At 37.7% G+C, this 27,517-nt stretch overlaps 1 protein-coding gene across 1 annotated transcript in view; it reads left to right on the forward strand.

Annotated features, from left to right (window-relative positions):
• Window positions 1-27,517, forward strand: part of epc1a (enhancer of polycomb homolog 1 (Drosophila) a) — a 119,451-nt gene that overhangs the window by 7,563 nt on the left and 84,371 nt on the right. The window contains exon 2 of the mRNA XM_039753831.1: window positions 15,630-15,729. The gene's annotated coding sequence lies outside the window, so the exon portion shown is untranslated. The remainder of the gene's footprint in view (window positions 1-15,629; window positions 15,730-27,517) is intronic.

Below are 27,517 nucleotides of genomic sequence, written 5' to 3' on the forward strand. Positions count from 1 at the left end.
TTTTTGCAAAATTATTGTTAAATAGATGGAAAAATTCTGGAAAAATCAGCATATACTCTAAAAGGGAAACTAAAGCCACATTGGATTGACTTTTTGAATTGACAGGACAACTGACCAGCGAATGAGGGTGAGAAGCCAAATACGTACATTTCTTTATTCATTTCCATAACCACCACTCCCTCCATCATTGTATTTCTTCATGTTAGAGTCTAAAGCCAATGTTGCATTACATGACTTCTAGTCTGAGAGGATGTCAAACTTTGTGACTGCGTTTGCTGATCTCATTGTCAAATTACATGACCGCATGACAACTTTCTGGCAGAGTTTAAAATTTCCAAATAATCCCAAGTTTGTGCCATTTTTTGATGAGTAATAATGTGGTGCCTGATGGAGCTGGTACCTATGCAGTTCTATTTGTAAGGTCTAAAACATCCATGTTCTTTATTCTTTGTCACTGGATTATATACATTGTACTTCTGGATAAGCGCTTGTTGGTTATCAGCTCTTACACACACAGAGCCTTCCTCTGTAACTTAAGACAAAATTTGTTACACTGTTTGGTTTCTGTCCTGTTGAGTTGCAGACAAGTTGAACTGTGACACGGGGTATGTAAGACTATGTGACTGGCCCTCACAGGAGCACGCCACAACTGCCATCAACTTGCTAAGACTCCAAAAGCAAATACAATGTGAATGCTCCACACTTTTTTTTTTTTTTTTTTATATTTTAAAAATAACGTCTTGCACCTTAGTGGTCAGGTTGGGGAGCATGCAGTGGTACAGTGCGTTGCCGCACCCACCACATGATGAAACAGCTCAGGATCCTGACTGGCAGACACGCAGTCCAGTCCCACCCTCCGGAAATGACACTGTATTTGCTGCAGCCAGGTGTTATGTGGGTGTCCCCTTGGCCTGGTCTAGCCACTCGGGTCCTCAATAATGAGGGTCCTGCGAGCTGGATCACCCTTAGGGAATCGCGCCACATGGCCGTAGTGCCGTAACTGACGCTCCCTCACAATGCAGGTAATGTGCCACATTCGGGACTCCGTGACACAAAGTCTACCAGCGGTACCCAAGGACTCTCCGAAGAGACACAGTACCAAAGGAGTCTAATCTTCTTCTTATGCTTTAAGAAATGTACAATCCTTGCTTGAGTTTTTTTCACTGATGTACTTTAATAAAGATGTATTCTCTTAACTCTGGGTCTCCTATAGCGAGGGCGGTGGGAAATATTTTAGAATATATATGTTAAAGTGTAATTTATGCATTTTAAGAGTTACCCATATTAACATTGTTTATGCAAAATTTATGTCATTGTCTTTGCCCTTGCTTCTCTGTCCTAAGATGAACACAGTCTGCATCCTACCAACTGTTTGTTACCCGTTTGGTGATCTAACAGAAAACCTCCAATAAATAACTGGCAAACAAGCCCTCTCAGCACAAAGACCAAAGACAAAAAGGCACTCTTAATATGAACTGAATGCTGTTCAGGTCTCAGAGTCTAAAATATACACATTTTTTTCAAATTATTATAATTAATGAATTAATTAAAACTTCATTTTAGAGATGCACCAATACAGAAATTTTGGAGTGATGCCGATATCTGATGATGTCAATGTTGCCATCTGCTTATGCTGATACAAACATTTATAAAACAGAAGAAATGGGACTAGATCTGTCTGGATGAGGATTACAGATAAATTTAATATTTATTTGTATAACATTACACTTTTGCAGACCATGTATCATCATTAAAGTAAACCGCATCTGTCACAGCTACCTGTTCCTTGTATAAGGAATGCTTTTCCAGGCTGTTGCTTAAAGGCTATATAACACTTTATTCTTCTTCTTTTAGATTAGTTTTGAAAAAATGTAAAATTATACAATGGCAAAGAAAGAAATAGCCCCACTTACATTGTTTGCAGAAGATGTTATTAGTATAATTGTTCAAACACATGGCTTCTGCTGAACCACATTTAGCTGGCTACCTGATCTTTGGTTTTGCAGATTGTAGTCTTTAACACTATATAATAATTTTTTCTTTTTGTTTGATGGGGAAAAGCATCTACAGTAATTGCAATTAGAATAATGAAAAAAAGGAAAAAAATGATATAATGATAAAGAAATAACTTTTTAAGGGGGAGGTTTTTACTTCATGAACAACCGCATCTCTACCTCATTGCAGGAAATTTTGATCACATCAGAAGTTGCACTGGACAATCTGCCACTGTCCACACAAATGCAGTGGACTGACAGGAGCTTGCGTGCTAATTTGTCATTGGTAGGAAATCGACTTCTGTTGTTGTTCCAGTATTGTAGTGGAATTCCATTCAGTGAGATTGGTGTTTCTGACAGAAATTGCTGCATATACCAAATCATTAAACATGCATATGTAAAAAAACATTATATTTAATGCCACCTGACACTAATTACTAGGGTTGTCAAATTACCCAGAAATTAGAATTTTCATATTAAAAATAAGTATATATTTGAATGTAAGATTAGAAGTCTGGGTGCTGAATGTACTGCATGAACATTCTTTTTAGGTGTTTTCCATGTTAACATTCTTTGGATTTCCATGCAGAGTGATCCTGAGCATTCTTAGATATGCAAAATTGCCTTATGTAATTAAAAATAGCCATGAGTCTATTGAGCAGTTAAACTAAGCACATGTTTAGGACTTCTATCGAATGTCCATGAATCAGTGTGACCCTGTCAGCAAGAAGTTTGTGCATATGACTTGAAACCATATTATGTTGCTGTGGAAGCACTAGGTCTGAGAAAAAATATTCACTGGGAATTATGTAATAAGGCTCAAGATCGGTAGCCTAAATGGCTGTCAAAACCCCATATCTTGGACTGAAAATGGCCGGTCATCCACCTTTGTAATTTGTTTATGTTTCTGAACTATCTTTGTCAAGTTTCTTAGATTTTTTTTTTTATCCCAAGAAATTTATCAACAGGCTGAGCAGCTGCAGTTTTTAATTTTGTGCACAACAGTGCTTAATTATCATCTTTGGATTTGAGGATGTTTGTGGATATGTTGGGTTAGCATGCCTTAACTTGATGGTATTGAAATTTCATACTTCAGTCCCTCCGTGCAAGGCATGCATTGAACAAGTGTAACATTTGCCATATTTTATGTCGCTCTCCTTTACTGGGAAAAACTTCCATACTGCGGACATTTTCATGCTGTAGCCCAATGCTGTCTTAAAGTTCTGCACATCTGGAGCACAGTGAATATGTCATCAAACATAGCATTGAATTGTCCATCAAATGTAGGCCTTGGCCTGATGCTGATTCCATTCATCCATTTTCCAACCCGCTGAATCCGAACACAGGGTCACGGGGGTCCGCTGGAGCCAATCCCAACCAACACAGGGCACAAGGCAGGAACCAATCCTGGGCAGGGTGCCAACCCACCACAGGACACACACAAACACACCAAGCACACACTAGGGCCAATTTAGAATCGCCAATCCACCTAACCTGCATGTCTTTGGACTGTGGGAGGAAACCCATGCAGACATGGGGAGAACATGCAAACCAGGTCTCCTAACTGCGAGGCAGCAGCGCTACCACTGCGCCACCGTGCCGCCTGATGCTGATTATCTAGTGAAGGATATTATTCTGTAGATCCTCTTGCATCCTAACTTAATTTAAAACCAAAACAAAATAATTTTATCAAGCAAAATGTTGAAATACTGCTAAAGAAAAATTGGCAAAACTAGTTGTTTCACTGGTAACTTTTATTCTGAATTGAGTAGTGACAAAATCTGACAAGTGGCAACCATAATGAGAATGTTGGTAAACGCAGGAGCTGTTAAATAAAGTGAAAAAGTTACTACTGTGTTATACACACAGTATCTACTACACTAGAACCTGATCAAATCCACATGAGATGACAATTTTTCTGTTCATCATTACTCAAAGACGCTTATCTCTGGGATAATGGAGTTTTAGAAATGAGTGTGCAGAATATGACCGCTTAAACTCTGACAGCACCATTGCATAGGATATAACAAGTGTGATAAATCCAGTATGTTCAAAGGTGAGAAATATGTGTACGTTAAAGTATAGGAGAAAACTAGTGAGAGTCTAGTGTAAGGGAATTAACAAACAAACATAGTATCTCGGTCATCGTCAAAGGTGAAAACACAAATCATAAAAAGGAAGGAAAGACAATAAATGGTGGCCTGCATTGCTGTAAAGAAGAATGCCTATGGCAGGAGAAGGGTTTTTGGATAAACTTGTGAACAGAAGCTAAGGTATAAGTGAAACCAAGAAGGCAATCAAGAAAAATATTAAGACAGTTAACAGGATGACCTGCTTGTCTGCTTGTGAGTGCATGGAATGTATTGAACTGCAGTTTGTGTGATTTAAGCTTTCTTTTATATTGATGAAAAAAAATACTTTTGTTTAAAATATAATTTATACTTGTGGGCAGATGAAGCACCACAATTAAGCCATTTTCTAATCTGCTTACCTAGTTCAGGCTACATGGGAGCTAGTGTCTTTCCCAGCAGCACTGACTGTTCGGTAAAAATGCTGCCTGGATGGAGCACCAGTCTAAAATTATCCTACCCAAACTCTTAGCAAAAGTTTTGTATTAGAAGCCCACGCATGTGATAGGTGTTGTGTGTTTTTTAATTTTAAAAATGTTATAGTCGGCATTTGAGAATTTATTAATAACGGCTTCTTTTGGTCCTGAAGTTGCCTTGTATGTTTTTTATCTTGACATCTTTGTCATCTTTGTGAATCACATTCTTGTTTCGTTTATCTTAATCTCACTTCCTGGTGTGTGGGTTTGTGTTTTATTTTTTTTCTGTCTCGGTCTCTCAAACTGACAGCTAGTAGTAATTCTATACATATTAGATAGATAGATACTTTATTATAGCTATACTTGAAAATGATGAAGCTTTTATACACAATTAGCAGCACATGTACTGTAGATTTGGTGTATTTGTACTAAGGGTATAACCCAGCAATATAACATAATGGATTTCCTGCACACTAAGGTTGGATTTTATATTTCCAATATGTTTAAATATTACTGCTTTTTGTTATATTGCAATTTTTTATTTACTTACTTTCCCTATACTTCGTATACAAGAATTGCATTCGTCTAAAGATTCAATGTCAAGATTTTGATGAATCTTAATGTTTTAGACCTCCCTGACTTTCTCGTATAGGAAAGTATTATAATCCTCCAAAAATTTCATTTCGAGATTTTGATGAATCTCAACATTTTACACTTCCCTGAGTCTGAAAGTATCATTTTTGGAATTATGTCTGTGTGTGTGTGTGTGTGTGTGTGTGTGTGTGTGTGTATGTAAACACAATTAACTTGAGTACACTTTCACTTAGGTAAACCAAATTTTGCATACAAGTATTAGGTACAAAACGTGGATTTCATCATCAACTTTTGGGCTATTTCCATTAACGGAAGTGGTACTTTACCTTCTATTCATGTTTTTATAATATTTGTTGAATATATTATTGATTTGATTTGTTATTGATGGTTCTTTTAATGCACATAAGTGACGATGCGGGTTCTGCTCCATGCTCCCATTGCTGTTCAGGAACCCTTGAACCCTACACCATCGATTAATGTCACCGAGTTGAGCTAGACAGTTGAGGCAAGTTGAGCAAGGGGATGGTTCAAATGTGCAAAAGTGCTTTTATTAAAAATCCAACAAAAACAAAGTGTTCAGTAAGTAGTGCTGTGCAGTTCCAAGTTCAAATAAATAATCCAATAAAAGAAATGTGGAGGTTAACACAATAATAGAAAAAACAATCCTTTAAAATCGAGGTTAAAACGTTCATACAGGAAGCAGTTTTAAAAAACCAACAACAAGCTCGGTGCTTCTTTTAACTGGTGACTCCCCTGCTTCTCCCTGTCCAGGCTTCGCAACAGGGGAGCCACTCTCTCTGCAGCTGCCCTTTTCCTTTCATACGCAACGAGACTGGAGACCTCCCGATCCCTGGCTTCGGTCTGGCACTCATCCCAGCCTCGAGACTTGGTTCAATCCAACGGCCAGGACGCTCACGTTGGATACTTTCCGGCCTTCTGCGGCCAGTCGCCTTCCTCTGGTCACTCCCGCTACCTGCTCGCTCAGCGGGAACAACTTCCAACTCCCAACGCCTGGGTGTAGGCCTAACACCTAGGCCCTCGCAGCTGCCCGCGAGCGCACGTTCGCTCACTGGCTCACCCACACGCTCTTCGTGGCTCTCTATCTCCCTCGCACTGACCTGCTTCCCAATAACCTCCGTCTCCTTCTCTTTTCTTTTTCTCTCATTCTTTTTTCTTTTCGTTCTTTCTCCCAACCGACTTGCGCTTCTTTTAAACAGCGAAGGGCCACAGCAGCTGCAGCACATTAGCCACGGGAACAATCACGGATGTGGGCAGTCCCTCACCTGTGCACTAGGTGAGAAACGCCCACACCGCAGATCGCCCCGTGGCTTACTATGGCCACTACGCCCCTCATGAAGCCGCCTTGAGTGCGGTGATTATTTATTTAAAAAGAAATGGCCTTTGCTCAGCGAGCTGTGGACCCATAACACCACAGCATAATATAAAAATATAATCCTTGTCTTGTGGTTTACTCCTCAAATATCCATCCACATATCTGAGTATACAAGAAAGTGGAGGGAAAACCACTCTAGATTTATTTATTTATTTATTTTGAGTTGAAATTTTGGCTAAATGAGTAACATACCCTTGAGCCAACATATCACACCTTATATTTTCCACATTATAAATATAGTGAATTACAGTTCATATTGACAAACCTCAGTATATTGTTCAAACTTTGCTGTGGTTGATGTGTTACTGAAGTATTTTTTAATATGGCTTTGATTGCAAATGACATTACATCCAGTAACTTTGTGAAAGACAATATAAACCCAAATAGTCAAACTGTAAACAAGGAGAGAGCATTTTCTTTAGTCAATTCTCTGCAGCTAAGTCAATATCTATAGTTAATTTTACCTCTTAAATTAAAAAAAAAAAAATCTGCTGTGTCATGTGAAGAAGTGAAATAATGTGTGTGTGTAATATTACATAGGACACAACATTTTTTTAGGTAATTTTAAGACTCTGGAGTAGAATGTAGTATTGGTTAAAAAGGAGAATAAAAAGTGTGTTTAAAATTATTTGCCAGGGCTGTGGAGTCGATAGATAAATCCTTTGCCTCCGACTCCTTAGTTTCTGGTACTTCTGACTCCGACACTCCGACTCCTCTGTATTTAATATGCTAATGTATTTTCCATGTTGTTTCCATGTTACACGTCATTTAACCACAGAACTACTGGCTAGGAAGCTGACTCTCTACAGTATTGGCCAGTTTAAACAAAAGACCAAGAACCCCTGAGCACACTTTAGGCCATAGCACACACCTACACTTACATCATTATACTTGTTTACACTCAAATGAACTTATTAAACACATTATATCTGAAATAAAATGAAAACACTTTTTGTAATGTACCACAATCCAGATTACAATATGTGAATGTGAGGTTATATAATAGCTCAGCTGAACTTCACACTAGTAGTAACACAACTATGCACTGGGCTTTATTCTTACAACACATAAGTACCGTAGATCCCGTTATATAAGCCGAGAATTTCATCCTAGATTTTTGGCTTGGTGTTTGGGGGTCGGTTTATACAACGAGTATCGTTTCAGATTCAAGATTTCCAGCGCAATGCCGGTTTTGCTGATGAATACGGAAGTAAATTATGACGAAACCACAGAGCCATCTTTCAGATGAAGAAGCAACTTTGCATGCCCGTACTTTAAATTAAATAAAAAATGTATTCAAAAAAGTGTTTTAGTTGTTGATTTTATTAATAAAATTTATAATAAATTATCGGGAAGTAAAATTAAAAAATTTTTGTTTTGATTTATGATCAACTTCTTGTGTTACGACACGGATGTGGTCACGTGTATCCGCTTGCGCGATTGTAAACAAACAACCGAGAGTGTTAGTAGCGTCAGTCGGAGCCCAGATACATGTGTTTGTGGATGTAATTTCGGTCATTGCAGTGATATATATAATTCATTAAGACCATGCAAGCAAGACACATAATTGCTAAGGAAGGAAGAGAAGGTAAAGAAAGCAATCACAATCGAAACGAAGATGGAAATATGAGAGTGCTGTTCGTGTGACCGATCTCACTAATATGTACAGCATGTCGAAATCCACCATCTCGACAATTTTACAAAGAAACCTTCCGTTTCATTCTCCTCCTCCTCCCTTCCTGCAGCCCAAAGATGTCAAATTAAATGGTGAGTACAGTATGATATTGTTGTTTCTAGAATAGAATGCCTTTGATTGTCGCTATACACATCTACAATGAGATTAAAAGCAGCTCCTTCAGTGCAGAAAAAAAGTTCTGTATAGGGCTTGCATGGTTGTTTTTTTTAGCCTTAGCATAACGCCGGATCTGCGGCCCCGCTTCTGCTTTCTTTCCCTCCTCTGTCTGTGTCGTCTCCTAGACCTGACAACAATCCACGGAGAGCCCGCTGGTCTCACTATGTTGTCTGGGATGTTGTGCGTGTGATGAAAAACACTCAAAACAGATGTCTGGCTCTGGACACCGATGTCTAAGGTTCTGACGGGTATAGCGGATGTTCGCTGAACCGATCGTTCACAAACAAGGAAAAAAAAAAGTACAAAAACAACAAAAAAGTGCACTGAAAAGGAGCGCCCTGAGCTGCTGCGACCATGCGTGCCCCCATGCTCCTAGCTTAATCTAGCCTACTTCTGGTAGGCTAGGGACTTTTTATAACTTTTTGGTTAGCACATTAGAAAAATTATTGATGTTTCGGTAAATTATGCACATTATACAACCCTGTTTTATTATGAAAAGGTTAAGTAAGTGTTGCAGTGGGAGGTTTGGAACGCATTATGGGGTTAGCCTTCGTGAACGAATTAAGTTTGTAAGTCAAGGGTCCACTGCATTGCGTATTTAAGTTAATCAAATTTATAACGAGTCTCCGGAAATCCACCCGCTGATGTACCGTATTTGCGTATATAGTTTCAACACAAAGGTTTCATTTTACCAAACTTCTCTGCAATCACTTCCTGGTTTCCATCAAAAATGCCGGCAGTCTCAAATTCTCGCCGATAAACATGATAAATATACCTGAAGAGACACTTTTAAGGAAATTTAGAAAATTTTGCTTGGAGAAGGGGGTCGGCTTAAATACCGGTCATCGGCAAATACATGTAATTTAGTAGGTAGAGAAGGGGATCGGCTAATATACCGAGTCGGCTTATATTCCGGGATCTACAGTACTTAATTATGACTATTGTTTGTGAAATCGGACATTTGAACTTGCTGTATTTTTTTTTCATTACAATTTAAATTTATTAGGACTCACAAGTATTACCTGAGTCTGTACATTTTTGCCGACTCCAACCCCAACTCCAGGTACCCAAAATTGTCTCTGACTCCACAGCCCTGTTTGCTACTTCCAGACATCATAAAAACACCACTAGATGAAAAGATTCTCAGCACTTCAGAACCCGCAATGGTTGCTTCCCAGTGCTGCTGTGATAGACTTTGCCCTTCTGTATTCATTAATTGAATTCATGTGGTATCAATAGTTTCTAAACATAGCTAAACTAGCTGTTATCACTTTGGCACTGGCTGTAGTCAGGTTTGAGGTAGAAAATTGCCTGATGCTGTCAAGCCAGGCTTTAAGATGCTGGCTAAAAATTCTATAATCTGAATGTGCTTTAAAATTCAAAAACACACATACACAGTCTTTGTACACAGATATCCATCATGTGTATTGGTGATGATAGGTATACTAAAGAGAAAAGTGCTGGAAGGAGTAGGTAATTTTTTTCTCTGTGCTTTATTTTAAAAATGTTTTATGTCTTTATGGATGGATTTACATTTGAAGATATCAGAACTGTCTAAAGAAGATGGGTTTTATTTGGTTTGCTTAATATTGCAGCAAAGAAAATGGTGTTGGTGGGGAGGGAAGTTTAAATTTGAACCTAATTGTCAAGAGTGCACAGTAAAAGACACCAAAACTGATTCTTATGGTGTGTTGAAAGCAAGTTGCTTTAGCTATTGCCTATCGTATTTGTATTACTACAGTGTACTCCTAGACACTATACTGTACATTTTGCATACGGGTACTTTGAAGCTGTACATCCGTGTGATGCATTTAATCCATGATAGCATCTGTTCCATTTGTAAAAGACATAGTTTAACAAACTGGATGTTCTGTGTTTCCCTTTATAAATGTGCAAGGTGACAAAATAGCATACTTTACTGATATATGCACCCTATGAAAAATATAGTTCTGTGAAGGAGAACAAATGCACGTGGAAGTGTAAAAATTCACCCAATGACCAGTTCAGTCTACATAAAGAATATTTCAGCATTTTTTGTAAATTATAGCAGAACTAACATTTCTGACTGGTTTTGGTGTAAAGTTTGTAGTCTGTGGTTGGCATGTGCAAGTCATTGTCTGAAGTGCCCTAGCCTAAATGATTGAATGTCTAAGATTACTTCTTACTTTTTTTCCCCAGTTATGGTTAACACTGTATAAACATAAGAGTATTTATTGTAATCCAGTCATTATAGCAGAGATGTCCATCCATCCTTCTATTCTGCTAATCCAGGGCAGGGAGACAGAGAATGCTGAACAAACGCACACATCCTATGCACAATTTACCGGTGCCAATTCAGCTAACCTGCATTGTCTTTGGACAGTGGCACCAGACCTACTCGGATACAGGAAAAACATACAAACTCCATTCAGGGAACACACAGGACACTAACTCTGGTCTCCTTGGGCCCCCACTGTGTGTCGCTTATTGGGGGGAAAAAAAAAAAAAAGTGGTGACGTGTGAATGATTATAAGACAACCTGTTTTTAGTTGTGCCCACCTTCCCACTTCATGTAAAAGTTCTTAGCAATTTCAAACTACTCTGCAGTCTGAACATTATGTCGAACTGCAAAATGAAGACCAAGTTCATGTTTTTGCCACTTGCAGGTTAGCTTCATGTTGCACTTTTACTTTCTCGTATGCAAAGTATAAGGAAAGTATTGTAATCGTCCAAAAATTTGATGTTGAGATTTTGATGAATCTCAATGTTTTAGACCTCACAGAGTCTGAAAATACCATTTTTGGAAGTGTGTGTATGTGTATGTAAACACGATAACTTGAGAACGGTTTCTCTTAGGTCAACCAAATTTTGCATACAAGTATTAGGTACAAAACATAGCCCAAAAGTTGATAGAAATCTATTTCTACTAACCGGAAGCGGTACATTACCTGAACACATGCTTTTTAATTAATGTTAACTAATTAATTATTTTTATTCATGCAGCTGCAGAGTCAGATTTATTCAGCTTTACTTTTATAATAATTGTTCAATATATTATTTAATTTGACTTGTTGTTGTTGGTTCTTTAATGTACATAATATGCAGTTTTACTCCTCAAATATCCATCCCCATATCTGAGTATATGAAAAAGTCTAGGGGAGACCACTCACGATTTTTACATGATGCTATTTTTAAAATGTTGCCTGTTCAATTGTTCAGAGGAGAGAATGCTTCAATAGGAATTGCCTAAATTGATTTTTTGAGGAACTTAATTTTGCAATATTTTGCCATTATAGATTCCTATTTATACAGTTCTGTATGAAAAGCACCAAATGCCACCCTCTTTAAGAGTTATTGTCTGTCTAAGAATTCATTCACTGTTGAATATGCTATATATGTGCTGGGGGACCTAAAATGCATGCTTTATGAACAGTTTTGTATACCACTACAATAGCAAATGTCACAACATGGGGAATGCATCATTTTATATTATTTCTGACATCTTGCTAATCCCATATAATGATGAATTCAGACTGTTATAGCAAATGGCTTTCCTTCATTCTCTTAGGTAGATTTAAGTAGTGAAGTGACCATTCCGTGTCTATGTGCATCTGTATCTAAATGTTCATGTCCCTGATTCACTTAAGATTGACAAACCAAACATTTTTGGCTATTTGCCCCATAAATTAAGGAAAACTGGTTTTCACTAATGGATCAAGCTCTTGGCCCTGAGGCCCTGAAACAACTAGCCTCACTGACAAGTTAATATAATTATGACAAAAACCAGAGAATACTACGGTAGTTTGCATTTAATAGTTGGAAGTCGCCATCATAGTTCAGTTTACAGCAGATGCAGAACAGCACATATAGTTGTAATAATCATTGGTGGCATTTTGGTGTGACTGCTGAATGTATTTCTCTCCCTACCCTGTGATCTTGATTATGTTTTATATACAAATATACGTATAATCACCCCTCGCTACTGGCAGATTAGTCCGGAAGAACTTCTTCATTCCTGTCCTTCTCAGAATCAGTGAATCACAGTTCGCTACATTTATAAGAAAAAGAAATAAAATTTGTGAAGGTTTTGCCACTGGTACACCAAAAACTACAAAGGTGGTGGCTTGAGTGCATGAAAATGGAAAGAACCCTCCACATTTGATTTTAAAAGTCTAACCGAAAAAACAAATGTGTCCCAAAATAATAGTTTTCCTTACTCCATTTCTAAACCCTCTTAATCCGGAACATTGTCACAGGCTGTTTTGATGCTATCCTGATCGCATTTTGTGCAAAGCAAGAAAAACACTGGATGGGATACAAATCCATCAAAGGGCACACACAGTTGGGCAGAGGGCATTTGCAATTGCCAGTTCCCTTAATGTGTACAACTTTGAGATGTGGAGGAAAAAGCATTGCCCCAAAAAAAATGCATGTGGCCTCTAAAAACGTATAAAATCCACACATTGACCCTGCCTTTTGATGCCTCTAATCTATACTGCTGTGCTGAAGTTAGCATTGATGATTACCTCAATAGGCTGCTGGTTTGATTTGGGTTTTTTTTGTTTTTTTTTTGTTTGAAGGAAACTTTTTTTAGTAAGTTTTATTTTATGAAGAAAGATGTAAACATTTTATTCTTTTAAGTATGCCTATAAAGATGAAGCATAATGCTAAACACTTCCTCTTACATATATTATGCAGGTTTTTTTTTTAGTTTTTTTTTTACTTTAGCCAGAGTGCCTTTGGGAATGTCAGTTATGCAATTCAGTGTTGCCATGTTTTACTTTTTTGTAAAAAAAAAAATGGGGGATGAATAATTTTCAACACCACATAAGTGAAATCAGAGGTCAAAAATGAATGTACATTCCTCCACCATGTTTACAAAGAATACAATTTGAGAGAGGAGGTTTCCCACGTGCACTGATACAGCACATTGCCACACCCACCACATGACAAAACATTTCAGTATCCCAGTTAGGACCCAAATGCAACCTTGCAATGGATGACAACTCGGCACCCCACTAGTTTGATTTGTTGGTTTGTTTTTTTTTTAAGTGGCTGGAGTGTCAATCCTGCCAACCAACTCCTAAGTTTTCCCTGTAAATTGGAGGACTTGCTTACAGATGCAAATTAACGTCATGCCCAGGATGAAGCAATTGCAGGTTAAGGGCCTTGCTCAAGAGCCCAACGGAGTGGAATCACTTCTGCTATTTGTGGGATTCGAACCAGCAACCTTCCAATTGCCAGCACAGATCCCTAGCCTCAGAGCTACCACTTTGCCTTAGAAATTTTAGGAATTACATACATTTCTAATAATATACTATTAAATTAATTTATAAAAAAAAATGATTTAAAGGGAATTGAAAATATTCTAAACAATTATAAATAGTTCAGTTTTTAAAGAACTGCTACCATTTTCTGAAACATTTTCATTCTGTATCCAAAATAACCTTTTTCTTGAGACTTGTTTTATTGTATTGACTGGAAGCATAATAACATTTTTCATTAATTTTCTTTAAATTTTCCATTGCCATCTTTTCTGTTCTCAAAATTCACTTTATTACATTACCAATAACCCTTAAAAAATGTGAACCGTTGCTGTCTCCATTTATCTTGTATTATTTTTTTATTACTTCACATGACTTGCTCCTGCATGATTGCTTAGCTGGGAAGTTTAAGTGATTACTTAATTTCATTAAGTAAATAATTTTAGTATTCTAGAAATTTCTGTTTCTGTATGCACTATCTTAATAACTGTGTTATATATTTGAAGTTAGAAAGCTATAATTACTAACCTTCTGTGTAAAAGTGAACCCTATGCTTTTCTTTTGAATGAAAGATGAAATTCCAATAATTTTCCCAGTTTATAAAATTGATCAATAAAATCACCAACAGCTATAACAGCAGTTGTGCAGGCAGTATAACTATTTTTACATATTAACTGCCTGTAATTGTGAAAACAGAAGAGAACAAGCCACGTGGCATTGACAGAGCCTGAAATGGGGGGCCTCCACAAGTTGAAGGAAAAAATATTTGGTCCAATTTTAATGCGTGTATTTAGCATAACAAAAAAATAATTGTTGTCTCATATTGATTTTTTTTTATTGTAGAATCTTGGTAAACAAATTTTAAGTGCAACAAAGGTACAGGGGTTGTGGTGTTCATTTTGTTTTTTTGTCCTGACCACTGGTTTCTTCTTTCTGCATTAACCTATTTAATCATTTCATGAAAGAAAGCAGCCACACAGGATCTTCACTTCAGAGCAACAGTGCAGACTCCCTCCTTTGCAGATCAATAGCTTCCATCTTTACCAATATACAGTATCTGTGTGTTCTGTGAATATCACTTTGCCTGCTTGTGAACCAGGTATTTAAAAAAAAAAAAAATACAAGAATGAGCTATACAGTTGTTTACAGAGTGCCATATAATGCAGTTCAGTATATAATTATGCTTTATATATTAAAAAAATCATGTTATGTTTTAAGTGTGTTATTTTCAGTAGTCTTACTTTCTACACATTGCATAATTTTGAAAAGGGATAAATGGGAAAGTGGACTGTAATCGGTAAATGATTTTAAGTCTGCCTCTATCAGAGTGTTAAGTCAGAATGCAAAACCAGAAAGGTGCCTTTTCTGTACTGTTGGAGCATGTACATGTTCTAATTTGTAAATGAGAAAAGACTTTTAATCTCTAAGGAAGGCTTACTGCATCAGTGTATTCACAGCAGCAATGGTTCTGCTTGCGTTTTGAAGTTTTGACAGTTAGTGCTGTGGTCAGGCAAGATCGACTGTGCTATCGGCTCCTCTTTGCTTCTGCTTCGCAGCTGCATGAATGCCAGCTGCTTGCTTTTCCGCAAAGGGGAGTCGGCTGACAAATTTCTTCTTTGCCGCATGGGCAAGTGCACATCTCAGCTAGATGACTGGCAGGCAGGTAAACTCCCAGTTGCTGATGGATTTGCAACCCGTGGACAGACAGCAGGAGTTTGTAGCCACTAAGGATATTCAGGGTCGGTGCGATCTAATAAGAATGCTACACAGCTAGATATGGCTGCTTCAGGTACAGTACTGACTATGTATATACTCAGCTATGCCAGCTTGAGTTAGAGGGGTTTATGTCAGGAATGTTGCCGTCTGGCAGTATGGAGTATGTTTTTGAAATTGCCTGTTTGGTTAAAATGGTTACAAGATTACATTTGTTAATTGACTTTTAAACCTAATCTTGACATTATGTTCTTTTACTTCTTCCTTATTTTGACAACTTTCTTTTTAATTTCAGGCCACTTAAAAATGGATATTCAGGCATACATTGGAATTACCTGGTACCCCAGACTATACCTGAACCTATATTTGAATATGCTGTTGGCAGATGTTGCTGGGTAAGCAGTTTTTTTTTTTTTTTTTTAAATATAGCAACATTACTTTTATTAAGTTCTTATATACTGAAAAAAAATTGCATTTCCTGCCTTTTTTTTGTTAAATCAAAAGCATAGATCCTATTTGCATTCCGGTCTCACCCCAAATACCACTAACCCCATGTCCCAAGAATGAATTCAGATTTAGCATGTTTGTAATAAATACCAGTTTTCTATGTTTTAAACCATATTTTATCTTCTGGAATCACTTTGTGCAGCTTACTTTACTTATTTTAAATGCTATGTTTGAGTGTTCATTCAATTTAGATATTGGCAGTTGCTTTACATTAATATAATGTAAGATTTTTTGCAGGTGAAAGTATATTACTTACAATAAAAATGAAATTGCATGTTTAGCTGAAAGGAGACGAGATCAAATTTGTCTATTTTACATTATCAGTGACCTTCACTGATAAGTTGGCTAAAACAGATATTTTTTTTATTTCAGAAAGAAATATGAAAGCCAAGGCACGTGCCTTGCAACCTGCAGGCAAAATAAAAGTTTTGCCTTGTTTTAACAATTATCCCTGTAATGCCTTATTATTGTACATATCTATCCAAGTCAGCATTTCCAAAATATGATTAATGCAGGCTTAAAAAGCTGCAGCAGCAATTCCTTGCATTTAAAAGTACCGCACATGTGACCAGCTGAATGTGCAGGCTATTGTAGTGCAGCATGTTGAGCTGATAAAATATTGCTTGCTTTCCTGATGATGATGAGAAATGTACCTGCGTACTATAAGAAGATCAATAGTCCTAATATGGTTTTATGAATGCTCTTGGTAGTTTTTGTATTTTGTACATAAACAAGCTTTAGGCCTTTACATGTATTGCAGCTTTTCTTTGTTTAACTCATGCTGAAACGGAATATGCAAAATCTTCATGTAGAGCAGGAATATGCAAAGTCTGTCCTGGAGGGCCATAGTGGCTGCTGGTTTCTGTTCCAATACAGTTTTTAATGAGAAATCATTAATTGTTACTGAAACACTTATTGCTCAAGCATCTTTTTTTTTTTATTCTTAAGCCAATGTCACATTATGCAACTTTTTCATGTTGGGCATATCAGATATACTGATCTCATTTACTAACTGAGTGCCGATCTTTCAGTGCAGTCATGTTCGCCCCTTTTTCAGATGGCGGTGCTTTAAGAAAGGTTAAAAGCATCAGTGAGTTTGGCAGCAATCTTTGCCCTTTAATTCTTTTTTCCATACTGTTATGGTGTGCAAAATACAAGACATCAGACTTTTATTTGTGACTTTTACAACCAACATGTGTGTTCTATTCCTCGTTGCTACATTCTATGCATTGTACTTCCAGAATGTATTCATTGGTTCATTTGGTTGTCGGCGGACCTGCATACACAACCTGCCTCCCCAACTACCAAGAAATCAAACTATTTTGATTTTATCCTAGCCAGTCACAGACTAGTTGATGTCCGTTGTTGGGTATGTCAAATTAGATTGGTTTCATGGGACTGCACTGCCGACTCCCTCCGACTGGCTAAAGATTAGGTAAATGAAGGCTACGACTGAAAGTCATTGGAAAAGTCATGTAATTTGAAATGTGTTTTAGTTGTGAAAGATCTGGCTTAGTAAAATATTTGCAAGGAAACTCTCAAGACAAAAAGTGAAGGACTGAGAAGTACTCCTCTGCTTCTTGCTAAAAATCCTTTGAATGATATCCTTGTAAAGGAAAAATATCTATGAAATTAGAACATCCTAACATGGGCAAATAAAAAACACGAACAAACCATAAAATTACATACAGTCTCCACAGTGAAGCATGGCGGTGACACCCATGCAACCTGACAGAACTGGAGAGGATCTGCAAGGAGGAATGGCAGAGGATCCCCAAATCCAGGTGTGAAAAACTTGTTGCATCTTGCCCAAGAAGACTCATGGCTGTATTGGCTCAAAAGGGTGCTTCTACTAAATACTGAGCAAAGGGTCTGAATACTTAGGACCATGTGATATTTCAGTTTTTCTTTTTTAATAAATCTGCAAAAATTTCAAAAATTCTTTTTTTTGTCTGTCAATATGGGGTGCTATGTGTACATTAATGAGGGAAAAAATAATTTAAATGATTTTAGCAAATGGCTGCAATATAACAAAGAGTGAAAAATTGAAGGGGGTCTGAATACTTTACGTACCCTGGGTGTGGGTGTATATGTATGTGTGTGTGTATATATATATATATATATATATATATATATATATATATATATATATATATATATACACATACACACACACACACACCAAACTTAGTTTTCTAATTTCTATATTGTTCCCATAACACATCACTTAATTATCCCAGGAGTCCAATTAAAACCAGAAGCTGGTTGGAACAAAAACCTGCAGCCACAGGGGTCCCCAGGACCGAGTTTGGGAAACGCTGGTCTAGATCTTGCAAATAATTGCACAAATTCAGACAATTAATGAAAATCTACCAAAACAAATTGTCCTATTATAATAAAATGGAGACAATATAAAATTACTGAAAAGGCATTCTCTCAAATTGAGTGTCCAGATCAAGATGGGTCAGCAAGAAGTTTATGGCAGTTTTAAAGGAACTGGGCAATTTATGTTTGAGGATGAAGGTGCTATATGTGACAATTACCTCGTTGATTTGTAAATCACAAATCTGTATTTCCTGGTATTGTGTCAAAACCTTACTGGGGGGGAAAAATACTACAGCAAGGGTAAGAGGCTTTTCTGATTTGCTGGAACCACAATTGGCTGTTCTGACTTAAATCCAAATTGCATATCCTTGTGAGGGTAACTTCTTTATCACAGTACTCGGAGCCAGTAGTGCACTGGTGCCCAACAGGCATGTGAAGGCTAAAGACACACTGATGGCAGGCATTTGCTACAGACTTGTGTTTTCTGCCAGAGAGCTGGGGCTTGGGAGACTTGTATTTCAGGAGAAAATGTGGAGCAAACTAAACAAAAATCTCATTGTTCTAGTGTACACCTGTTTAAAGGTTGAACAGAAATCCAGTTAAGAACATACCTGAAGGTGAAGGAAAAAATGCCTTTTACCAAAGATCCCCATTGTTGATGGTAAAATTGGCAAGTTTGCATAGATAAATTTGTGCATAATGATGATATGCACAGTTCATAGACAAAAACGGGTACAATTCCTGAAACAGTGTCTTTAATTCAACCTGGTTAAATACTAGTCAGTATTTGTGCCAGTCTGCATTTATTAGTCACTTTATATGCCATATATTTGAGCAGCTTCAGAAGATATACCATAATTCTCTATAGAACTAATGGAGTAAATACCGCTGCATAAATCGTAGTACAGCTTTTTAAATAACGGCAGATTAACAGTTTGTTTTCTCAGTATTTTCAAGTTGCCATGTCAACTCTTGAAACTTGTGCTGAAGCTCTGTGGATATTGTACAAGCATTTTATTCAACCTTAGACACTCCAATAACTTTCTGTATCAGTTTTTCAGCTTTAGAGTTAACTCAATGACATTTTTAACTTTTGTGTGAAATTAATTTTTTTTTCCCTAAAAACAGATATGATTATTTGTAATACTGTGTTTTCTATTACTCAATTAAATGTGTCAAAAGAAAGCTATCGTAAATTACTCAGTGGTATTATAGTGAAAAAAATGTCCCTTTATTCTCTGCATTATGGCATATTTTTTTTCATATTTAAGAGATATCAGGTCCTCCACCAAGACCAATTATTAGATCAAAAAAAATCCTAAAAAAAAAAAAGTTGATTTACTAAAATGCTCTGCAACACTCCATGCTTTATTTGAAAAATTACAGAATTTGCCCCATTAGACTTAACTTGTTACACTACTGGCACTGACCTAAGCCGAGGATTACTGATCCCCAGCTGGTGATTAAGAGTTGTTTATGCTGTGCTGTTGTAAAGACTACTTAAAAGGGATAAATTCTTTCTCTCATCACTGTAATAATACATTTAGTTAAGGGGTCTGTGTGTACTTCATCATACCTAACATTTAACCTTTACACAGTCCAAAATCAAGTTTACAGTTTGGTATACAGTTGTGCTTGAAAGTTTGTGAACCCTTTAGAATTTTCTATATTTCTGCATAAATATGACCTAAAACATCAGCAGATTTTCACTCAAGTCCTAAAAGTAGATAGAGAAACCAGTTAAACAAATGAGACAAAAATATTATACTTGGTCATTTATTTATTAAGGAAAATGATTGACTATTACATATTTGTGAGAGGCAAAAAGTATGTGAACCTTTGCTTTCAGTATCTGGTGTGACCCCCCCTTTGCAGCAATAACTGCAACTAAACATTTCCAGTAACTTTTGATCATTCCTGCTCACTGGCTTGGAGGAAATTTAGCCCATTCCTTCGTAAAAAAACAGCTTCAACTCTGGGATGTTGGTGGGTTTCCTCACATTACCTGCTCGCTTCAGGTCCTTCCACAACATTTCGATTGGATTAAGGTCAGGACTTTGACTTAGCCATTCCAAAACATTCACTTTATCCTTCTTTAACCATTCTTTGGTAGAACGACTTGTGTGGTTAGGGTCGTTGTCTTGCTGCATGACCCACCTTCTCTTGAGATTCAATTCATGGACAGATTTCCTGACATTTTCCTTTAGAATTCTCTGATATAATTCAAAATTCATTGTTCCATCAATGAAGGCAAGCCGTCCTGGCCCAGATGAAGCAAAACCGGCCCAAACCATGATACTACCACCACCGTGTTTCACAGATGGCATAAGGTTCTTATGCTGGAATGCAGTGTAGTGTTTTCCTTTCTCGAAACAACACTTTTCATTTAAGCCAAAAAGTTCTATTTTGGTCTCATCCGTCCACAAAACATTCTTCCATTAGCCTTCTGGTTTGTCCACGTGATCTTTAGCAAACTGTAGATGAGCAGCAATGTTTTTTTGGGAGAGCAGCGTGATTAGCATCAACAACTCTTTTTCTGAGGTCCTCGGAAATCTCCTTTGTTCGTGCCATGATACTCTTCCACAAACGTGTTGTGAAAAGCAGACTTTGATAGATCCCTGTTAAATAAATAGCACAGGGTGCCCACTCACACCTGATTGTCATCCCATTGATTGAAAACACGTGACTCTAATTTCACCTTCAAACTAACTGCTAATCCGTGAGGTTCACATACTTTTGCCACTCACAAATATGTAATATTCTATCATTTTCCTCAATAAATAAATGACCAAGTATATTATTTGTGTCTCATTTGTTTAACTGGTTTCTCTTTATCTACTTTTAGGACTTGAGTGAAAATCTGATGATGTTTTACGTCATATTTATGCAGAAATATAGACAATTCTAAAGGGTTCACAAACTTTAAAGCACAACTGCACAGTGGTTTAACACCCTTTCAAGAACTGGCATCTGTTGGAAGTGGGTCAGAAAAACATAAGACTTGACAATTAGTGAATTAATATATCACTGTTACCAATACAAATCATTTAATATATAATTGGTGTACAAAAAATTAAAGTGCATGTCTAGTTTTCTGTGCCTTGGTGTGGGATGTGTGTGCTTATCTGTACACATATATAAAGATTACTGATAAAAGGAAGTGGGTTGTTTTTGTAAAAGGCATGTGTAATGTTTGTACATGAGCATAGATAAAGGGGTGCTACTATATCCCATGCCCGGTTTCACAAAGAAATTGCATCTGTAATTATGATTTTAAAAACTCTGTACTCAGGGTTCCTCCCACACATGCAGATTAGGTGAATCGACAATGCTAAATTGGCCCTGCCGTGTTTGGGTGGGATTGTGTTCACCCTCTGGTGGACTGGTCTCTTAGTAGGGGCTGTTCCTGCTTTGCACTCTGTACTTGCTGGGATGGGCTCCAGCTTGCCTGTGACCTTGGGCAGGATAAGTGGGTTTACAAATGGACAGATGTTTCCTAACCATGAATATAGAAAAATGTTGTTGAAAGCAAACATAGTGATTCTGGCTTTTATTTCAGTTGAGTTTATTTATGATACACATTTAGAACAAACAATGTTGACCAAAGTGCTGCACAACAGAATAAATGACAGAATTAAAAATAGCAGAGTAAAAATATAAAAAGGAACCAATTGTAATTAAAAACCAAAGAGAAAAGATGTATTTTCTGTTATAGCAGACCTGACATAGATTGTTCCAAATCATGGAGCAGCTGTTGCTAAACCATGCTCCTTTTTAAGTGTTAGGTGAGCCCTCTGCACTAATAAGAGCATCTGATCAGATGACTTAAGTTGGCAAGTAAAGATGTAAAGGGTTGGAGAGATGAGAAGGTGCTAAGCTATTTTGACACTTAAAAGCAAACTATAGGACTTTTAAAATCAACCATAAACGGAGGCTAAAACAGGAGGATCATGGTCACACCTATGTGTGCCTGTCAAATGTCTAGCAGCACAATTTTTGGACCAGTTGTAGCCAAGAAAGGGATTACTGGATAACTCCATTATATAATGAGTTGCAGTACCCAATCACAAACAAATTAAAGTGTGAGTCACCTTCTCAAAATCGGCAATAGACATAAAGAGCTTGATCTTAGCTAACACTCATAGTGGGAAACCGGCTTTAACTACAGAATTTTGTATGCTTATCCAACTTGAGGTTGCTATCAAATATCACACCCAAGTTCCTAGCACAGGGTTTAATGTATGGTGTTAGTAGACCAAGATTACAATTGTAGGCACTGTGGAGGTCAGAGAGCTCAAACATCACAATCTCTGTTTTCTTTATATTAAAACTAGCTGATTACCCAGTGGGTTCGCTCACTGAGTGCAAGGGAAAGAAATAAAATGTAGTATATAAATTATTAAACAGTAAAACATTAACATGTAAGAAGTAAAGATACATTGAGCAGTACTGGAGTGCTTTCGGGTAAAGTACATTTTAAAGGCGCTATAGCACAACAGGTAAGTAGCATTAACAGCAGCTTAAATGTATTTGGATTATCTCTTGGTAGCAGATCCCTTATGAAAGGTGCTACATGATTGTTGTGGTATAGAAATTACATTTTCTATGCGACCCTGCAAATTTCTGCCTAACAACCTTGTACTACATGCCTGTGATTTAAGAGAAAAATTATTCTGAGAAATTTGGACGCTGCCCTTCAGTGCTTAACGGGCAGAAGGTCCAAATAATTCCCAAGTCCAAAAGTTAACATGAAGAGGTCAGTACATCTTCTTAGATGTAAACCCTCCATCTTCTTAAAAAGAATTTATCACAAAAGGAACCTTGAATGTTGCGGGGTTTTAGTGACCTGAACTCACCTTAAGGGACAGTAAGTAGTCGTGAAGCGCAATTTACAAAGAGAGTTTTGCTTCGATGGCGCACTCATTTACAATAGTTTCCACTCTCCCAGGAGAGTTCACTCGAAGTGTCACAAACTGTGCAAGAAGAGAAGATGCCGCCCGAAACTGCGAAACTCTCGACCCGGCAGAGCAGCCCGACATTCCGCACCTCCGAGCGTCTATTTTGTTCTCACGGCCCCTCGCCGTTGAAGGCGGTGTCGTCTTCGCATTGTTTACAGCTTGCTGCATTTAAAAAGAAGAAAGATGCAAAGCTGTTTTCCTCATCTCTTCTATTATCAATTACTGCCAATTTAAAAAAAAGTTATAATGTTGCAGTTTCCACGACAGTCACGTGGACGAATAAATAAAACTTCTCTGTCAGAACGTGCCTGGCGGCGAATGGCTCAGCGCTGGAGTGCAGAGAGAGGAGGGCTGGGAGAGGGCAACGCAGGGCGCACTTCTATGGGATAGATGGCATGTTTGTGTTTTACTTCTTTTCAATATTAGCAAACTAACTCTCACACAAATAATAACAATTCATCAAGATGATCTAAAAATGGCGTCCACAAACGAAGTGATTAGTTCCTGTATTGTGTTCTGTGGTCATATGTAATTTCCGTTTTGCGCGGTCATATGTAATTTCCGTTTCAAACGCAAAAAGAATTTTATATATAGTGGGAATGGAAAGTACTCAGACCCCCTTCAATTTTTCACTCTTTGTTATATTGCAGCCATTTTGATAATATCATTTCATTTTTTTCCTCATTAATGTACACACAGCACCCCATATTGACAGACAAAAAAAAAAGAATTTTTGAAATTGTTGCAGATTTATTAAAGAAAAACTGAAATATCACATGGTCCTAATTATTCAGACCCTTTGCTCAGTATTTAGTAGAAGCACCCTTTTGAGCAAATACAGCCATGAGTCTTCTTGGGAAAGATGCAACAAGTTTTTCACACCTGGATTTGGGGATCCTCTGCCATTCCTCCTTGCAGATCCTCTCCAGTTCTGTCAGGTTGGATGGTAAACGTTGGTGGACAGCCATTTTTAGGTCTCTCCAGAGATGCTCAATTGGGTTTAAGTCAAGGTTCTGGCTGGGCCATTCAAGAACAGTCACAGAGTTGTTGTGAAGCCACTCCTTCATTATTTTAGCTGTGTGCTTAGGGTCCTTGTCTTGTTGGAAGGTAAACCTTCGGCCCAGTCTGAGGTCCTTGGCACTCTGGAGAAGGTTTTTGTCCAGGATATCCCTGTACTTGGCCGCATTCATCTTTCCCTCGATTGTAACCAGTCGTCCTGTACCTGCAGTTGAAAAACACCCCAACAGCATGATGCTGCCACCGCCATGCTTCACTGTGGGGACTGTATTGGACAAGTGATGAGCAGTGCCTGGTTGTCTCCACACATACCGCTTAGAATTAAGGCCAAAAAGTTCTATCTTGGTCTCATCAGACCAGAGAATCTTATTTCTCACCATCTCAGAGTCCTTCAGGTGTCTTTTAGCAAACTCCATGTGGGCTGTCATGTGTCTTGCCTCTCCTCAGTGTGTGGAGACAACCAGGCACTGCTCATCACTTGTCCAATACAGTCCCCACAGTGAGTCATGGCGGTGGCAGCATCATGCTGTGGGGGTGTTTTTAAGCTGCAGGGACAGGACGACTGGTTGCAATCGAGGGAAAGATGAATGCGGCCAAGTACAGGGATATCCTGGACAAAAACCTTCTCCAGAGTGCTAAGGACCTCAGACTGGGCCAAAGGTTTACCTTCCAACAAGACAATGACCCTAAGCACACAGCTAAAATAATGGAGTGGCTTTACAACAACTCTGTGACTGTTCTTGAATGGCCCAGCCAGAGCCCTGACTTAAACCCAATTGAGCATCTCTGGAGAGACCTAAAAATGGCTGTCCACCAACGTTTACCATCCAACCTGACAGAACTGGAGAGGATCTGCAAGGAGGAATGGCAGAGAATCCCCAAATCCAGGTGTGAAAAACTTGTTGCATCTTTCCCAAGAAGACTCATGGCTGTATTAGCTCAAAAGGGTGCTTCTACTAAATACTGAGCAAAGGGTCTGAATACTTAGGACCATGTGATATTTCAGTTTTTCTTTTTTAATAAATCTGCAACAATTTCGAAAATTCTTTTTTGTCTGTCAATATGGGGTGCTGTGTGTACATTAATGAGGGAAAAATAATTTAAATGATTTTAGCAAATGGCTGCAATATAACAAAGAGTGAAAAATTGAAGGGGGTCTGAATACTTTCCGTACCCACTGTATATAGATGAAGAAAATTTAAGGACATCCAAGATTTTTGATGTCTTCCACACAATTCAATAAGGATTTAAGGGAGATGACCATGTTTCAGAGGTAAATAGATATTTGTTTTCAATGTAACAGTGGAAAGAGATGTATTTTATTTAAAGATAGACCCTAACAATGAAAATAACATGGGACCCAGAATGGACCCTTGGGGGATTCCGCAACTGACAACCGTCATAGCATTATTCACCATTCGGAATATCCATCCATCCATTTTCTGTACCAGCTTTGTCCTGTTATGGTCACGTGGTGTGGGAAGCAATTCCCAGCAACGTGAAGAACAAGACAAGTGGCGTGTCTATAACAAGGCCATTCACTATGTCCACCTTTTTGTGATTAATTTAGTTAACTTTCAAATTTTCCAGGATAATTTTCCCTGTGAAAGATAAACCAAGGTGTGTGTGTTGTTTGGTGATTGTAATATCAGTCTTTATATTCCTCCATGTAAGCATACACAGATTGTGGTGTTTCTTCATGTAATTTTTCCTGTTTGTTGTTTACTCTAATTTTATATCCCAGAGTTTCAATAACAGTATTTATGTATCATTTAGTGTCTGATATTATTTTGTATCCTGTATTGTTAATGTCATCTTGGCTTTTACTCCTATTCCTTATAAACTTTGAAGTGCTTTGATTATGGGAAAGGTGCTATTGTATATATTTTTATTCTCTGTACTTGGTTGTATTTTTGTATTTTTTTATCAAACTTGAAGTGCAGTTTTGCAATGCATTATTTTATAGGCATAGCATTTGTAATGTCAAAAGAATATTTAATTGTACGTACATTAGTCAGTAGGCGTAAACCTAGAAAACCACACACAAATACATGTAACAATGTCCCTCTTGGTGTGACAGTGTTGTTTTTTATGATGGGACTTTTTCCCAGTTTGAGTTTGAAAGGTGGTCTCCCCATTCATCCATTTCCTCATCCTACTTTATCCTGAGCAAGGTCATGGCAGAGTTGGATCCCATCCTAGTAAGCATTGCGTGCAAAGCATTAAGCCTGGGTAAAAATATCTATTTTATTTAATTGTTTTTCATTTTAACAATTCAATATTGATTCTTAAAGTTTCAATATTGATCTTGTGAATCTTTAGCCTGCTAAATTACTAGATATTTTTCTCATCTTCATTTCTGGCATTTGATCCAGCAAATGTCGCTAATGCACCTGTTGACTTTTTATGGAAAAAGCACTTTACTGCCTCACATAAAACGATGAGTCCTCCTCAACTGTAATTAGTGCCTATAGTTAAGTCAAATGTGTAGACTTACTACGGACCCGAACAGTGAGTTGGTAAAGAACAACTGGATTAAAGCAAAGCCAAATGTAAGCTGTGCAACTCAGAAGTATTGCAACACAACACATTTGAAAAATCTTTTATCCCGATATCAACCATAAATGTAATCTCCGTCAACATCCAAATGTATTGCCTAATCAGTCTGCACTGGATATGGCATTTAGCTTCATACTTCCATTTAATTCACCTTGTGCCCAAAAAATAACAATCTATAGCAATTTTTATCTATAAAGATGTGAGACCCTACACTGTTGAAAACGAGGGCTTTCAACAAATGATACGTGTTTTGGAACTGCTGTATGCTGTACCACCCAGAAAGAAAATGAGTTATGTTCTAGTTACTTAGGCTTTATGAAGATCTTGAGGAAAGCACTGAAGCTGCTCTCATGTCACCACATTAAAAATGACTGGACACCTGTGGCGGATGTGTTGCAGACCAGGGCGCTGAGTAACAATCACACCGGGAGCAACCTCACTGCTGAGATGGCTGGCTGTTCCAAAAACCTTTCTAGCATTTCCAATGCACTGTTCCATCATGGGACTGCATCAATCCCAAATTTGTATGTTGCTTCTCTTTAAGCATGTGGCTAGCTGTACTGCTACAGTGGAAAAAGTTTGCAATGTGCCTCACCCGGCTGCACAAACTGGTAATTGTTGGACTTTTCACAGTAGCCTGCAATACCAAAGTGAGCATGTCCGTAAAGCAGTTGACCTGAAGTAGCTCCATCAGCTGTACTGTGAGGATCATATTAGTGGCGTTGTCAGTCACGATGGCTGGTTCTTTGTCTTTATGTTCCATTCATCCAACGCTACAGTCAACATGCATCAATTCTAGATCCCTTTTAAAAGCTTT

This window comes from Polypterus senegalus, chromosome 5 (assembly GCF_016835505.1).
Source record: "Polypterus senegalus isolate Bchr_013 chromosome 5, ASM1683550v1, whole genome shotgun sequence".
NCBI classification, from domain to species: Eukaryota; Metazoa; Chordata; class Cladistia; order Polypteriformes; family Polypteridae; genus Polypterus; species Polypterus senegalus.